The sequence below is a fragment of the Neoarius graeffei genome, chromosome 27 (assembly GCF_027579695.1).
Source record: "Neoarius graeffei isolate fNeoGra1 chromosome 27, fNeoGra1.pri, whole genome shotgun sequence".
NCBI lineage: Eukaryota > Metazoa > Chordata > Actinopteri > Siluriformes > Ariidae > Neoarius > Neoarius graeffei.
This window is the reverse complement of record NC_083595.1, coordinates 44,472,862-44,490,873: the sequence shown is the minus strand read 5'-3', so window position 1 is coordinate 44,490,873 and position 18,012 is coordinate 44,472,862. Positions and strand designations below refer to the sequence as shown.

Here is an 18,012-nt window from a genome sequence, read left to right as displayed (position 1 = left end):
CTTTAATGAAACTTCTGTGATTTGTTTCTTATTTACTTCATAGAACAACCACCTGCGTTTTTTATGGGAACAGACTATAATTGGAAAAAAAAAGTTTTTTTTAATTTTTTATTTATTTTTTTTAATAGTGCAAAAGTAAGTAGTATTATTGTGCATAGCATTTATTTTATCAAATTATTTTTACACATTCTCCTGAAGGATGACAAATTTTGGTGTAGTCCTAATGAGAAGTGGGCTATGCACTGTCAGAAACAGGGATACAGTAGGAGTCCATTTCTGTCCCCTGAGGTACAATCTACACACTAATGTACCCCCAGGGCTCATTATTGGACCGCAAGGCAAGGCAAGTTTATTTATATAGGGCATTTCATACACAGTGGCAGTTCAATGTGCTTTACAGAGGTAAAGGCAAAACAGTAAACAATAGAAAATAAAATTACATAAAATAAAGGGGAAGAAGAGAGAAAAATAAAAATATGAGAATTAAACAATAGGAGAAATAAAGTAGTAAAATGAAGTAAAAGTTCAGTAAAAAACAGCAGAATAAAATGGAATAAAAGTTAAGTAAAGTTTAAAACATGCAAAGACTGTAAAAGTTAAGTAAAGTTTAAAACATAAAAATAATGACATCAGTTAGCAGAAAGCATCTGAGAACAGCTTGGTCTTTAGTCTAGATTTGAAGCTGCCAACAGCAGGAGCATTTTTGATGTCCTCTGGCAGTTGCTTCCATAGCTGTACTGCATAGTAGCTAAACGCTGCTTCACCACACTTTGTTTTAACAACAGGTTTTACCAGTAAATTTTGCTGCTGCGATCTGGTAGATGTGATTGGGTTAGGCCGCTGCAACATATCAGAGAGGTAATTGGGCCCTGTACCATTTAGAGATTTGTACACCAGCAGCAATGCTTTAAAGTCAGTTCTGTAGCTTACTGGAAGCCAGTGAAGGGACCTTAGAATTGGAGTAATGTGCTCTGTTCTTTTTGTTCGTGTGAGAACCCTAGCCGCTGCATTTTGAACCAGCTGAAGTCGTTTGATGGTCTTTTTTGGCAGGCCTGTGAAAAGGCCAATGCAGTAGTCAACACTACTAGAGATGAAGGCATGTATAAGTTTTTCCAGATCATTTTTTGGCATAAGTCCTCTTAGTTTGGAAGTGTTTTTTAGGTGATAAAATGGCGATTTAGTGATTGCTTTCATGTGACTGTCAAAGTTTAGCTCGCTGTCAATGAAAACACCAAGATCTTTAACCATATCTTTTGTTTTAATCCCCTTTGTGTCAAGAATAGTGGTAATCCTGAGTCTTTCATCTTTTTTCCCCAAATAGAATTACTTCTGTTTTATCTGTGTTCAGCTGAAGAAAATTTTGTGACATCCAGTTGTTGATTTGGTCGATACACTGGTAGAGATATTCAAGGGGGGCATAATCATTAGATGATAGAGCAAAATAAATTTGGGTGTCATCTGCATATCAGTGATACAAAATTGAGTTGTTCTTGATAATTTGTCCAAGTGGGAGCATATAAAGGTTGAATAGTAATGGTCCAAGGATCGACCCCTGAGGGACACCACAGGTCAAGGACATTGATGTTGAGGTACAATTTCCCATGGTAACAAAGAAGTTTCTATCTTTTAAGTATGATTTTAACCAATTGATAACTTTACCAGTCAACCCAACCCAGTGTTCAAGTCGATATAGCAGTATGTTGTGATCAACAGTATCAAAAGCTGCATTGAGGTCCAGTAACACCAGGGCCGATGTTTTGCCTGCATCAGTATTAAGACATATGTCATTTATAACTTTAATCAGTGCTGTTTCAGTGCTGTGATTGGCACGAAATCCTGACTGAAAGTTATCAAAACAGCTGTTTGATATCAAGAAGGCAGTTAATTGATTGAAGACAATTTTTTCAAGGATTTTCCCGATGAATGGTAGATTTGATATTGGCCTGTAGTTGTTCAATACTGAAGAAGCCAGATTATTCTTTTTAAGTAGGGGCCTTTACAATGGCTTTTTTCAGGGACACAGGAAAAATGCCAGTCTCTAGGGATGTATTTATGATCTGAAGCACATCTGTAATTATGAGGTGAAGAACAGACTTAAAAAAGTTGGTGGGCAGAATGTCCAATTCAGATGTTGAGGAACTGAGATTTTGTACAGTTTTTTCAAGCGCCTCGTAATCAATCAAACAAAATTCTGACATTGTGTTGAAATAGTCTGTCTGTGTCACTGGTGATTGCAGCTTTTCAGTTATTTGCAACTGAGATATATGAGCAATATTCTGCCGTATTTTATCAATTTTACCTCTGAAGAAGGATGCAAACTCATTGCATTTATTAACTGAGAGAAGTTCAGGTGCTAATTGTGGTGGGGGATTAGTTAGCTTCTCTACTGTTGAAAATAGCACACGGGCATTGTTCACATTCCTGTTGATGATGTTGGAGAAGAAAGACTGTCTTGCTTTACCAATTTCATAATTATATTTACAAAGAATCTCTTTATGGATTTGATAATGGATGTGAAGTTTAGATTTGCGCCATTTTCTTTCAGTCTTCCTACATTCTCTCTTTAGCAGTTTAACAGCTGGGTATTGCTTCCAAGGTGCTTTCTGCTTGTCATTGACTCTTTTGATTTTGAATGGAGCAATATCATCCATAATTTGGGTCATATTTGAATTAAAAATTTCCAGTAAGTCGTCTACAGAGTCTGACATTTTAGTTGAGATCCGTGAGAGAGCTTGCTCAAAGAGAACACGTGTTGTCATTTATGACTCTCCTACCCATAGTCATTGAGCTGTTCTGAATGTGAGGGGACATAGAAACATCAGAGAAAACGCAGAAATGATCAGATAAGGCCAGGTCAACAACAGTAGTAGAAACAGTAAGACCCTTTGTGATAACGAGGTCAAGGGTATGACCATGAGAGTGGGTCGGCCCCTGTACATGTTGTACTAGGTTGAAGTTGTCAATAAGTGCAAGTAGTTCTCTGGCATAAGTGTTTTCAGGATTATCTACATGCAAGTTAACTATGTTAACTATGTGTTAACTATGTGTCAAGGTAACTATGTGTACCTTTTTAGGGCCAAAAAGGTGCATATATGGTACCAAGTGGTATATAAAGAGTATAAATAAATAAATAAATAAATAAATACCCTAGAGGGTACTGCCCCAGTGACAAGCCATTGTATCCCTAAAGGTAGAATAATGTACTTTATTTTTTTCGCTGTCCAGTTTCCATCAAATCCTGCACTCTGATTGGCTGGCGAGCGGGTCCGTATCCTATGGTATGGACCCCAGTTATGGACCTCTGGTGACTTGCTCGTTCACAACAACAACAACAAACATCGTAGCAATTTTTGTCAACATTTATTTTCGCACTTCTCAGGAGAATACCATTAATTTTACATCATGGATAGTGATAATGACAGTGTTCACAGCGAAAGTGAGTTTTACTACCCTGAGGAAGAAGAAATAAGAGAAAACATTTCAGGAGAAAGCTAAAAACCTGTAACTGTTGCTAACGCCGAGCAAAAACATGGCTGAATCCTGAATGACTCAATTTTGTATAAATAGGGGACTACATAGGCGGCAAAATGTAGTTTTTTTCCTGCCATGAAAGTGCACTTGTATATTGTATAGTCCATTTGCATTACAGCCGTGAATGAGGATTCAAAATGGTGGCTCGCCTTGGCTCGGTTTTCCTTTTCGGGCGCTCTTGTTTTCTGTTAGAATTTGGTAAAGAAAAAAATAAATATATTATTTACCAGCTTAAGGTCGGTCCATATGGAGAAATACTGTGACCTCAGCCTTGAATACTGACCTCAGCCCAGAGGGCCTCGGTCAATACTTTCAAGACCTTGGTCAAGGTATTTCACGATACGGACCTCCCAGCTGATAAATAACATATATTTATTTTCTGAGAGTGTATGAGTTAAATGTTACATTCTATTTATCCTCAGAGCTGTGTAGAAGAGTAAATGTATTTGCAAATTATTATTATTATTATTATTATTATTATTATTATTATTAGTAGTAGTAGTAGTAGTTGTAGTAGTAATCGTCATCATCGTCATCATCATCATCATAATTATTGAATTTTAGCAAAAGGTTGAAGTATCCTATCACTAACACAAGCACACTAAATACTTTGTTTTCATCTCTGCATTTCAGGGTGGATAAAGAATTTGTTAAAAACAAAGTAATGACAGTGTGGCATAAAAAAAAACTTTTTGCTAAAAAAAAAATTGTATTAGCATGGACATGGTTCTGTACTAACCCATATATTCTCAGTACTATACTGAGAAAATTCACTTTCCAAAATCTCTGAAAGTTAGAGAAAATTAAGGAATTTATTATTAAGAAAGAGCTTTTGTCAAGTTTACGTATTTTTCATTCTTGAATTTGCTAGAAACTCACTCACTTCTTCCAGCTTGTCCCACTTATGTGTGTGGGGTCGCTGCTATGTACACCCTATTGGTCCACATGTCATATTAACTGGAGCATAGTTTTACACCGGATGCCCTTCCTGCTGCAGCCGTCCCATTTCCGGGGCTTGGGAAACAACCATTCACACACACTGACCATTTGGAGTAGCCAGTTAACCTAACCGCATGTCTTTGGACTGTGGGGGAAACCGGAGCACCCAGAGGAAACCCACACAGACAAAGGGAGGACATGCAAACTCCACACAGAAAGGCCCTCGCTGGTGACTGGGCTCGAACCCAGAACCTTCTTGCTGTGAGGTGACAGTGCTAACCACTACACCACCATGCCACCCATTTGAATTTGTGAGAAACTCAGTAGTTAAATAATTATTCCTGTTCATCAACACATTTTTTTTATCCACCGACTTCAGTTTGTTCAGAGCTTGTTCAGCATGTTTGTGCAGAAGGAAGCTGAAAAGTGAGAGGGAGGGACATTGATTTTTATCAGTGCTGGAATTGATCCCCAGAGAGTTTCCCAAGATTTTCCCAGAGGTTGTCTCCTGTTGATAAGGCTGGTATCAGATATGCCGTCATGGGGGTTGGAGCACAAAGGTAAAAGATTCTGTGATGCGTTTTGAATCTTCAGCTATCAGTTTTGCTGAACTTGTGACTAATGTTGTCTCAGATTCCTATTTTTAGCTCACTGAAGTGGAATCCAATGTGTTGTAACTCATCCACCTCAAGGTTCAGTATGTTGTATAGTTTGAGATGCTTTTTTTCACCACAATTAGAGTGGTTATTTGACTTATCCTAGCATACTTGACAGCTGGTATCACTCTGGCTATTCTCCTCTGACCTCTCTCAACACCACCACAAAAAAAAAAAAACCTGCTGATCACATTTTTGTTGTTGTTTTTCAAACCGATCTGTATAAACTCTCGAAGCTGTTGTGTGCATGAAAATCCCAGGAGTTCAACCGTTTCTAAAATACTCAACCCAGCCTGTCTGGTGTCAACATCTATGCCACAGTCAAAGTTAATGAGGCTATGTTCAGATGGTCAATCCAAATCCGATTTATCTGCATGTCTGATTGTAATCCGCTCATAAGCTGCAAGTCTGGACAACCGAAAATCATGAGATCTGATTTTTACAAATCTGTTTCAAACAACATACACAGCAAAATTGGTAGTTGAGTTAAAATTTCCGGCGTTAACTATTCAGAGTTAACAAGTGTTGATTTGAGAGTCATTGTAACACTTACAGTGCTGAAAAAGCTCTGTAGCTGGGGTTATTTCAAGGAGTCAATACCTAACACTCATTTGGAGTTGATTTCTACATCCGGTTTTTACGCGCTCTTGGGCATGAAGAGGCCGCCAGAAGTTTGGTGTTGAGATCGATGAGGTTGTTACATATACATGTACATATAATATATAAGTGCTTAACAGTGCTAATGTTATAAAAGAAATGCTTGCCAGTGTTTTATGCCTATTAAATAAAAAGAGGAAGGGGGTGTCCTCTGAAAAATGCAGACGCTAGAATTTGAATTTGTGGTAGTAGCTGGCAGCTAGTGGTAAGGTGAGCTCCTGAGAAAAATGCATCTAGCCCATTTACGTAGCTGTTAAGGGGGAGAGAACATTCTTGTCAGGAATATTCTGTTAAAAAGGTAAGAATCGCATATGAAGACTGTTGTTCAAGCCAAGTTTTGGTAAGCGGGCCCAGGTGCACTGCAAAGCATGCTGAACTTCTAGCAATAATCGTCGGAAGTAGCTAGGGTTACGGGGGCTATGGAATTCTGTAGCTTGACCAAGCAATGCGTGTAACGTTAATGCAGGGATTAATTGCTTGCTAATGGTAAGGGTAGTAAGCTGTAGTTAACCTGAACAAAGGGAACACTTTTCCCTTTGCTTTGTTTTTAGTGAAATAGGCTACTATTCAGTGTTTTACACTAAACGAAATATATGAGTGGAGGGAGGGTCGTCAACGACGCCGATATTTGATATGATTCAGCATTTAGCCTAACATGCCATATGAAAAAACGACTACCACCAAGTAAGCTAGCAATACATAGACAGAGCTGTGCATGTGTCAGAAACTCCCGGTTTCAAATGTAAGAAATGCACTTACAGTGGTATGCAAAAGTTTGGGCACCCCTGGTCAAAATTGCTGTTACTGTGAACAGTTAAGCAAATTGAAGATGAAATGATCTCCAAAAGGCATAAAGTTAAAGATGACTCATTCCCTTTATATTTTAAGCAAAAACAATTTTTTTTATTTTCATCTTTTACATTTTCAAAATGACAAAAAAGGAAAAGGACCTGAAGCAAAAGTTTGGGCACCCTGCATGGTTAGTACCTAGTAACACCCCCTTTGGCAAATATCACAGCTTATGTATAAACACTTTTTGTAGCCAGCTAATAATCTTTCAGTTATTACCTGGGGGATTTTCACACATTTGTCCTTGCAAAAGGCTTCCAGTTCTACAAGTTTCTTGGGCTGTCTTGCATGCACTGCTCTTTTGAGATCTATCCACAGATTTTCAATGATGTTTAGGTCAGGGGACTGTGAGGGCCAGGGCAAAACCTTCAGCTTGTGCCTCTTGAGGTATTCCATTGTAAATTTTGAGGTGGGTTTTGGATCATCGTCTTATTGTAGGACCCATCCTCTTTTTAACTTCAACTTTTTTACAGATGGTGTGATGTTTGCTTCCAGAGTTTGCTGGTATTTATTTGAATCCATGCTTCCCTTGACCAATGAAATGTGCCCAGTGCCACTGGCTGCAACACAACCCCAAAGCATGATCGATCCACACCCATGCTTCAGAGTTGGAGACGTGTTCTTTTCCTGGAATTTGGCACCCTTTTTTCTCCAAACATACCTTTGCACATTGTGGCCAAAAAGTTCTATTTTGATTTCATCAGTCCACAGGACTTGTTTCCAAAATGCATCAGGCTTATTTAGATGTTCATTTGCAAACTTCAGACACTGAATTTTGTGGCTAGGATGCAGGAAAGGTTTTCTTCTGATGACTCTTCCATGAAGGTCATGTGTGTTCAGGTGTCGCTGCATAGTAGAACAGTGCACCACCACTCCAGGGTCTGCTAAATCTTTCTGAAGGTCTTTTGCAGTCAAACAGGGGCATTTATTTGCCTTTCTAGCAATCCAACGAGCAGTTCTTTTAGAAAGTTTTCTTCATCTTCCAGACCTCACCTTGATCTCCACTGTTTCTGTTAACTGCCATTTCTTAATAACATTACAATCTGAGGAAACAACTACCTGAAAACACTTTGCTACGTTCTTGTAGCCTTCTCCTGCTTTGTGAGCATCAATTATTTTATTATACAGAATGCGAGGGAGTTGCTTAAAGGAGCCCATGGCTGTTGATTTTAGGGACAAGTTTGAGGAGTCAGAGAATTTATACAGCTTTGAAATCTGCATCATCTGACCTTTCCTAATGAAGAATTTGAACAAGCCACAGCTCAATAAGCTAATTAAGGTCTGGAACCTTGGTAAAAGTTACCTGAGAACTCAAATGTATTAGGGTGCCCAAACTTTTGCATGGTGTTCCTTTTCTTTTTTCACTCTCCAATTGTCTCATCTCTAGCCGCTTTATCCTTCTACAGGGTCGCAGGCAAGCTGGAGCCTATCCCAGCTGACTACGGGCGAAAGGCGGGGTACACCCTGGACAAGTCGCCAGGTCATCACAGGGCTGACACATAGACACAGACAACCATTCACACTCACATTCACACCTACGGTCAATTTAGAGTCACCAGTTAACCTAACCTGCATGTCTTTGGACTGTGGGGGAAACCGGAGCACCCGGAGGAAACCCACGCGGACACGGGGAGAACATGCAAACTCCACACAGAAAGGCCCTCGCCGGCCCCGGGGCTCGAACCCAGGACCTTCTTGCTGTGAGGCGACAGCGCTAACCACTACACCACCGTGCCGCCCCACTCTCCAATTGTATAAAACAAAAATAATACACAAATCTTGCAGAAAATGCTAAAATGAAATGTATCGTCTTTACCTTTATGCCTTTTGGTGATCAGTTCATCTTCTGCTCACTTAACTATTCACAGTAACAGACATTTTCAGTAAGGGTGCCCAAACTTTTGCATGCCACTGTATATGGTAATATAGTTTCATTCCATCCCCACCCCCTCCCCCTATTTTCTCCACCAGGTGCAGTTTTAGGACATGTTGCTGAAAGTGAAATACCTCAGTGTAAAGAAGTACATCAAATTGCACGCAGGCTTCACTTATTTCGAATTCATCAGTGAAGGTAAGATATCCTTAGAGGCTGGACAAAATATGTTGCCCATGTATCAGCGCATCAAATCACAAGACTCTATGTAGCTCATCTATAGAGGTGGCAAGCCACCACCGGCATTTTGTATGCAGCGAATTAGCATTTTGAACGTTCCGTCTCCCAACGAAAAATTCCTATGAGAAAATGAATGACGTTATGGGAAATCAACCAAATAGTGCAGCGGATGGTTAATTAACAGTCTGAGTGTCTCCGCATTCGTTGCACGTCAATAAAAACTACATGTTTCGCGTGTGTGTGGTCTTCAAACCCGTTATATCTCAGATATCTGGCTGTTGCTACGCCTTTGCTATCAGGAAGCCAGACTGTTCTACAGGAATCCCTCGTCCCAGGTCGCTTTGCTAGTGCGTCACCAAAGCAGCAGAAGCTGACTGTAGTTAGCTTTACGATTGATAATCGTACGTTTTCTCACAACAATCACGGAGTTAACTTAGGTTAACATACTGATTATAGAAGAGTTTGATCACTATAGTCTGTAGATTAGTGTGAACAGGCTGTTTAAAGGACTATGGATGTAACGATAAGATACATGAAAACGAGGTAAGTAAGTAAAGAGTTATTCAGTAACCACGGATACCAAGGGTGGTGTAGTGGTTAGCACTGTTGCCTCACAGCAAGAAGGTTCTGGGTTCGAGCCCAGCGGCCGGCGAGGGCCTTTCTGTATGGAGTTTGCATGTTCTCCCCGTGTCTGCGTGGGTTTCCTCCAGGTGCTCCGGTTTCCCCCACAGTCCAAAGACATGCAGGTTAGGTTAACATGGGGCGGCCTTGGGCTGAGGTGCCCTTGAGCAAAGTACCTAACCCCTGACTGCTCCCCGGGCACTGTAGTGTGGCTGCCCACTGCTCTGGGTGTGTGTGCGTGTGTTCACTGCTTCAGATGGGTTAACTGCAGAGGATGAATTTCACTGTGCTTGAAGTGTGCATGTGACAAATAAAGGTTTCTTCTTCTAATCTCGAGTCCGAGGCTTGCCACTCACGCCAACCGACACTCTGTAGTTCGCTAGATTTCCTGCTTTAGCTTTTTTGTAGCAACATCGTGATTTTGACGAAACAAACTTAACATTTTGTTCAAAAATTAAACGAGAGATGTATTTTAACTCGGCAGACCGAATGCGGAGGTCGTCTACTCACTTGCTTTCGCTCACACCTTATTTGCGCCGGGTATGCAAAAGGACCATTCATTTTCCCATAGGGATTTTCACCTTGGGAACCTGGGGGCGTTAAATGCTAACACAAAAAACTACAAGCTTCCGGGTTTCTTGCCAACTCTATTTAAAAACTATTTAACTGTTAACACAGTTTATTGTAATGTGTCACATATTAAAAAAACCCTTTTATTAATGACAGTTCATATTGGAAACATCAACCTTGGTTAGTACAGGGCAGTGTAACTGTTGCTGCAGACTTGTTTAATTTAGTCTACTATTTTAAAGACAGGGAAGTGCAGAATTACTGACCCAAGATGCAGTACCATAATACTGCTCTTAATAAGTACTAGCCTAAAATAAAAAAAAAGATAAAAGCATGTTGATCAGTTATTCAGTCTGTTTCAGGTGACTTTATGGTTACATTCTCTCTTTCTACAGCCAAAACCAAGTTTGGGCATCCGGATGCTGCTCATCTTGACATTTTTGATGAAACTGACACAGCAGTTGACAAAGACATTTTTCTTGAGTTATTGAAGGCCCATCCAGACCTATGCCTGACAGTATGTCAAAGGATTTCAAATGAAGGTAGATGTTATCATAAAAACGTACGTTGTCAGTGTATAGCCCAGTCAATGTAGAGCCAAGTTTTTGCTCCTTGATGCAGATGATATTGACCTTTCTTTATGCAATGTGCATGGCAATGGACAGGGTTGGGTTATATTTGTGTAGAATGTTGTCTGAACATGAACATGGCAATTGTTGTGCAATTATTAATGGAATTGTGAAAAAGAGTAATGAAAGTTAACCAAATGATATCTTGTAAAGATTTTTCTCCTTTAGCTCATTCTACACCATCTTCCTCGGATACAGTATCTTCCCTCACGGATACCGTATCACTTTCATCAAGTGACAGTGACCTAAGGGAACAGGGCATTCCCGCAGGCCGCAGTAGATCCAGCAAAGAAGACATGGGCAGTTCTGCAGTAAAGGTTTCTGTGTCACAGGCTGCAAAAGAGGTAATTGAGAGTAGAAAATGGCTTATGTATTTTTGAGTTGACACCATTTATAAATTGTCATACTGAATTGAAATTCAAAACATGTGGTTCCCAACTTGCCTGTTATGAAAGTAAATGTTATTGATTTGCTTCTTGCCAGATGTTTGTCTTTCACTTGTTTTTTGACATTCCTCTAAACTTTAACCTTTACCTACAGTACAAACATGATGTGGTATGTGTTTTCTCTCTGATTTTACATAATAGAGAGAATTGAACACCATTTTTTAAATTATTATTTTCCCTTTTATATGAGCAGATGATTGAAAACGCCTTGAATAGGAAGCCTGGCGGAGAGGATATTCTGGAAGAATACAGAGCAGAAAATTCACTGAGCCACCGCACCCGGAGACAGCTTGTTAGCATATTATTGGCAAGTGATATGACCGAGAGATGGTAAGAGTAATAGTAATAGAAATGTAATGAAGGGCCATATACTGTATTCTTGTAATGTATACTGTAACTTTGAAAAGTAAAACTGACTCAACATTGTCGTTTGTCTTTTCTCTATAGCAGGATTCCCTCCTGTCAGCAAAGGGAGAAGTACAGTATGCCCTTGGAATTATTACACTCTTTCCTTCACTGAAGGATCCCTTTTCTCCAAAGGGCTATGTAAGTCATGCAATGATGGTAAGGCAGCACAGATTTAGCTTAAGTTTTCATCATGGAATAACTACAGTAGCTAAAAAAGTGAAATGATTCTTTTGTGAAACTCTGTGGCTGGTCTTAATTTCTCTTTGAGAGTGACTACTAATATATTGTCATAGAACTGCATTTGAAATTGTGGAGTATTTTAAGTCCATGTTGTTTAAGATGCAAAATCACAATCACTGATAGGGCCCTGATTGGAAGTGACTCAGGGTATATTAACTTGAAAATAGAAAACCTGTTACATAATAATAGTTCTTTTGTTTCCTTTTGCTGCATCTGCACGTGTTCATATTTGATGTTCATTTTCTTTGTTTCAGGGTGTTTTCACACTTGGTCCCCTTTAAAGGAACCAGACTCAGTCCTCTTTAAGTGGACCAAAAAGTGGACCAACAGAAAAAGAACTCAGTTCTTTTTGTGTTCACACTGTGAATTTATTACAAAGAGGACTGGGTTCTCTTTCTGGTCCAGTTAAGCTTTGATGGGGCCTCAGTCCTCTTTCTGTTCACACCAGGTCCTCTAGAGCCCTCAGACCCCCAGTGCATGGAATTCTGGGTAATTTTCTCTTGAATCAAAATGTCTGCTGCCATGCTTGCCCTGCTGTATTCTTTGATCAAAATAGTGCGGATTAAGGAAAATAAATTTATTCCAGCGGCTGTGGTAAGTTCCAAAAGGAAGTTGAGTTTCCCTGCTGCAATCACGTGACCAACTACGGTAAACGAAGAAGGTTAAACTACAGTGAAAAAGGCAAAGTGAACCCGGTGCGCTTTTTGTTCACAATGCGCAGATTAGGCGAACCGTACCGTTGATTTTTAGCGAACCGTACTGAGACCACCTCCTGAGGTGGTCTCAGTTCGGTTCACTTTAAAGGGGTCTGGGTACGGTTGGAGTGTTCACATATGCGCAAAAAATGCTGAGTCATCGATCTGAGTTCGGTTAGATGGCTGAAAGGGACCAAGTGTGAAAACACCCTAAATGTAACAGGAGCATTTCTACGATGGGGTGAAAGGCACTGGATATATAGCGTGGTGCCTCAAGACCATGTCCAGGTCTACAACCAAACGGCCAGTGAAGAAAGTCTCAGTGCCTCAGGAACAAGGGCCAAAGCGCCAAAGATCAGCAACCACACTGCCTCAGCAACTTGATGGAGATGCCTGCAAGGAGGCCATTTCATTTCTTGTTCACTCTCCTGATGAAGCAAGTGTATTTCAGAAGATGAAAATGACTTTCCAACATCACCAGGACCTGGTGCATGACCCACAAAGAACTGCAGATGTCTTCAAAACATTTCCACGCTTTTTGGATGTCAAAGGACTAGTAAGTCATACATTTGACATTTTCAACTCTAGTCTTTATCATTGCTTTGCTCACTTGGATGGTAGCAGTAAAAGATGTGATCATTGGTCATCCTGGTCTCCTGGTATATCCCGTATTGGTCAAAATCACTTAATGTAACATTAACAATGCTGAGCCCTGGCTTTATATATATGCTTGTGTATGATTAACAGGTCAATCAAGACTTCCTGCTGCTGTTTGGTGCTGAAACAGCCACCAAGTTGCTTGAGAAGTGGGACACCTCATTCAAGCCAAAAGAGGCCAAACACCTGACTCAGTCAACTGACCTGTGTCGTCTGCTAAAAGCTGCTGAGAAACTCACAGAGAATGATGAAAATGGTACACTCCACAGCATGCTTGTTTGATATTACTAATATTTATTTTTACGTTTTCATTGTATAAATTGTTTTATTAATTCCACCCCAAACAGACTGGGACAGTGACATGGCTTCTCTGCTGCTGCTGCTTCATCTTTTGCCACCCACAGCTGGATGGGAGAGGAGGACCAAAATAAATCCAAGTGATGCAGCAGACAAAATGGTGCACTTTCACAAGGTAAATATGTTGCCTCACTTTTTAAAATCCTACAAGACACTTTTTTAGCTCTGCACTTTCTAGTTTTTCCTCTCCATGTGAAGTATGTTTTTGACAAGACTTAGTACGTAGTAGTAAGTTAAAAGTAAAGCACATGATCTCAACCTAAAGGGGTGGTTTATACTCAGCATTACTGAAAAGTGTATGTGTGGTTTTTTTATATCATTTAGTCATGCTGCAGCATCGATGAACACCTGCAAGAAAGAGATGGTAAACAACCATATATCCTCACTGTTGGCCGAACCCAGAGCAGGATTGACACCTTCTACATCGCAGTGGACAAACAGCTCATCCCCTGCCAAGCCACCAGCTCACTGAGTGCTTTTGATGAACTTTTCAAATCCCACTACGTGTTCAGCTTATCTTACGACGAGTCACTGGTTCATTTCTACAGTTTTGTGCAGACTACCATATTCAACAGACGAGTCACCGCGTGTTCGTGAGTTGCATGCCAAAATTTTGAATGAGAACAATGTTTAAATGTTTTATCTGTCAAACTCTGCATAGCACCAGTCAGGCTTTGATAAGTCATTTGCGACTAGGCCACAGTTTTTATCCAAGCACCAAATTTAAGTTGGCTTGTTCACAAGATAGTTGTGGGCGTCAGTTCACTACATATTCTGGTTTAAAAAAACATTTAAATAGTGTTCATGATGAAGACTGTTGTCAAAGTGGTGATGCAGAAACCTCAGAGTCATTTCAGGATGATTTTGACAGTTTACAAGATACAGATATAGAAGTTGCGGAAACAAGTGTCATACAGAGCCTTGAGGCTGGGTGTTCTGAAAACAATGGATCAGGTCAAAGAATGGAAGAAAAAAACTAAAGCCATTTGTACTGCAATTGTTGGTAAACTCAATGGTAGTGATTTGGCAAATAGTTTTGTGTCATCACTTGTTTATGATTTGGAAGATTTTGCTGATGGACTGCACTGTCAGTTTAAGCATAAAGTACTGTCCGTTGTGCCAATAAATAATCCTGTTAGATCTACATTGGAAAATTGTCTTGAGACTTTTGACAACCCAGTTGAGAGCTTTGACACTGAAGCTAAAAGAAAGACATATTTCAGTGAAAAATGGGGAATTGTAGAGCCAGTGGAAAAGACTTTAGGAATTCGTTATGATGCAAGGTTAAATAAAAATATGGGCACTCATGACCAGGTACCAGTGAAAGACACTTTTGTGTACATTCCAATTTTGGAAACAATCAAATTTATATGTCGCAATTCTTATATTTGCAAGCTGCCATGTGTATCAAAAGAATACAGATATGAAGTCTTCTTTGATGGAAGTTACTTTAAGTCTCATCCATTGTTTTCAAAACAACAGACTTCTTTGCAAATTCAACTTTATTACAATGACTTTGAGACTGCTAATCCACTTGGTTCCAAACGTGGTGTTCACAAAATTAGTGCAATGTACAGTACCGTTCAAAAGTTTGGGGTCACCCAGACAATTTTGTGTTTTCCATGAAAAGTCACACTTTTATTTACCACCATAAGTTGTAAAATGAATAGAAAATATAGTCAAGACATTTTTCTGGCCATTTTGAGCATTTAATCGACCCCACAAATGTGATGCTCCAGAAACTCAATCTGCTCAAAGGAAGGTCAGTTTTATAGCTTCTCTAAAGAGCTAAACTGTTTTCAGCTGTGCTAACATGATTGTACAAGGGTTTTCTAATCATCCATTAGCCTTCTGAGGCAATGAGCAAACACATTGTACCATTAGAACACTGGAGTGATAGTCGCTGGAAATGGGCCTCTATACACCTGTGGAGATATTGCACCAAAAACCAGACATTTAGTAGAATTTAGCTAGAATAGTCATTTACCACATTAGCAATGTATAGAGTGGATTTCTGATTAGTTTAAAAGAACTAATTGAAAAGAACAGTGCTTTTCTTTCAAAAATAAGGACATTTCAAAGTGACCCCAAACTTTTGAATGGTAGTGTACTTTGTCCTCAGAAATCTGCCTCCAAAATTAAATTCTGCATTGATGAACATTCATTTGGTTGCATTGTTTCATGCAGAAGATGTGAAAAAATATGGCTTTGATCCTATTTTACAGCCTCTGATTGATGACATAAAATTATTGGAGAGTCATGGCATTGATTTATAGCCTTGTAAACTAGACCCACCCGCCTAGCGGCCAAAAATAGTTTTGCCTAGCGAATGGGTCTAGCCTTGCACCATATAAACAAAAACACCCCGGGCATCAAATCGTGCTCGCCAATCACAACGCAAGGTTTTTGTTTGGATTCTTTGGGCAGGCTTTTGCAGGAGTGACGACAAAGCTGCGCAACGCTGGAGAAAGCACAACAGGAAAGATGGCTACGGCTAGTGAACAGCACGCGTTTGACTCCGCTTTGGAATCAGTTTTAGAAGAATTAGACTTGGAGTTTTCATTGAAACATGAGTAGGAAGAGGCTCTCCGCTCATTCCTTTTCAAGAAGGACGTTTTCGCTGTTTTGCCGACCGGCTATGGCAAAAGTCTGATCTACCAGCTAGCTCCGCTCATATACAAAAGGATGGGGCTAGTTTGTGCAGTACGAAGAATTAATAAACAGCTTTGAAACATTACTTTTTGATTGTTTCTTATTTTCCCGTTATTTTAAATTTAAGGGAAATTATTTCACCAAACACCACTAAATAAAAACTCTCAAAAACAGTTTAAGCAAACCCTTGAAAAACACAAAAAATAAGAGTGTATGTTAAGTATGTGGTACAGACTCCAAACTTGTGGTCATTATCTCCAAACTTCTTAATATCTAGAACCTGTTTATTAATTAATACGCATTTTGAAAAATTATTTATTTCAAGATCTCCCCCACTGCGCGCTCTGACTACGTCACAGTCACTGTTGCGCTGATTGGTCAGAGCGTTGGGCTATACGCACAGACAGTTTGAAAGACAGCGGGTTGTTCCTCCTACACCCGTCGGAAATGTCTACGGATCGAGGCCAGACTAAATATTCACATTTAGTCTGGCTTGCCAGGCTAATTGATTTACCCTTCTCATCTGAAAAGGTCCATGGCACTATATTGTATGTCAGATAACTGGGGACAACTTGGGGATGCACACAATTTTGGGTTTTATAGTCTTTCAGTGGCTGTACTCAGTACTTTTGTCGTTTGTGTTTAATTGCAAAAGATGATGCTCAGAGCATGAATACTGAGGATGATCCAAAGATAATCTTACGAGGGAAAGAGCTTTTTGAAATGCACTGCAGTGAGTTGCAATCTGATCCTCAAAAGCTATGTGTTTGGTTTAAAAAAGAATTCGACACTGAAGAGTCTACAATTCTTTCATGTTTGCCAGAATTTTTCCTTGGACATTATGCATGACATTCTCGAGGGGGTGGCACAGTATGAGATAGTTACTGTTGGAATATCTATCAGAAAATTTTCTGCCAAAACCTGCTCTTTTGTCATGGATCTATACTTTTGATTATGGCTACTTGGAGCGGAAAAATCGTCCAACAAGGGTGAACTTGGACAGTAGTGGCAATAGTATAGGCCTCAACTCCATTCAGACTCTTTGTTTGGTAAGAAACATTCCTTTAATTTTTGGTGACATTGTGCCAGAAGGAAATCAGGACTGGACCTTGCTATTGCTTTTACTGCAAATAATTAACATATTCTCTCCATCTGTTACACTTGGCATGACTGTGCATCTAAAGTATTTAATAATGGAACACCACGACTTGTTCAAACAGTTGTATCCAGGTAGAAACATGATTCCCAAACATCACTTTATGTTGCACTACCCAACTTGTATCAGAAAAATTGGGCCATTACTACATGTGTGGAGTATGAGAGGTGAGGCTAAACATAGGGCATTCAAAGACACCCTTAAAAACTTTAAGAACATCACAGTGTCACTTGCCAAAAAACATCAAACATCAATAGCATACAAGTGGGAGACATGCCCTTTAAGCCATGTTGAGTACGGGCCCTTGAAATCATTTAATGTTGACGATGAGGAAAATAGTGAAATGATCACCCAAGGCTTGCCTGCTGTTGCAGAAGACACTTTCTCTGCTAATTGGGTTAATATTAATGGGCCCGAATACAGAGCAGGATTGGTCATTTGCTGTGGTTTTAAACATGAGATGCCTGTGTTTTGTTGAATAAAAACAATAGTTTTGGTCAATAGTGTCACCTTCTTCATCGTTAACAAGCTTGTGGTTGAAAACTTCAGTGAACGTTGCCATGCCTATAAAGTATTTGAAAAGGATGAAAAAGAGGTTGTTAAAGGAGACTGTATTGAAATATACAAGCCCTTTGACCTACAAAGTGCTTATAGTGATGATGGGCTGTACATTATGCCATTATTTTCTTTGTAAATGTACAAATGTTCCATGGTGCTTGGAATCTAATCTTTATTAAAATGGTTATGTGATCATCTTTCTGTTTTTTTTTTTTCCCCTGTATAGGGTAAGATGACTTAACAAGGGTTTTCACTGAATGTAACACAGTAGTCATAAT

General features: G+C 39.6%; 1 pseudogene; it reads left to right on the top strand.

Annotated features, from left to right (window-relative positions):
* Positions 1 to 4,944: 4,944 nt before the first annotated feature.
* LOC132875011 (uncharacterized) lies at positions 4,945 to 16,105 on the top strand (annotated as a pseudogene).
* Positions 16,106 to 18,012: the final 1,907 nt, after the last annotated feature.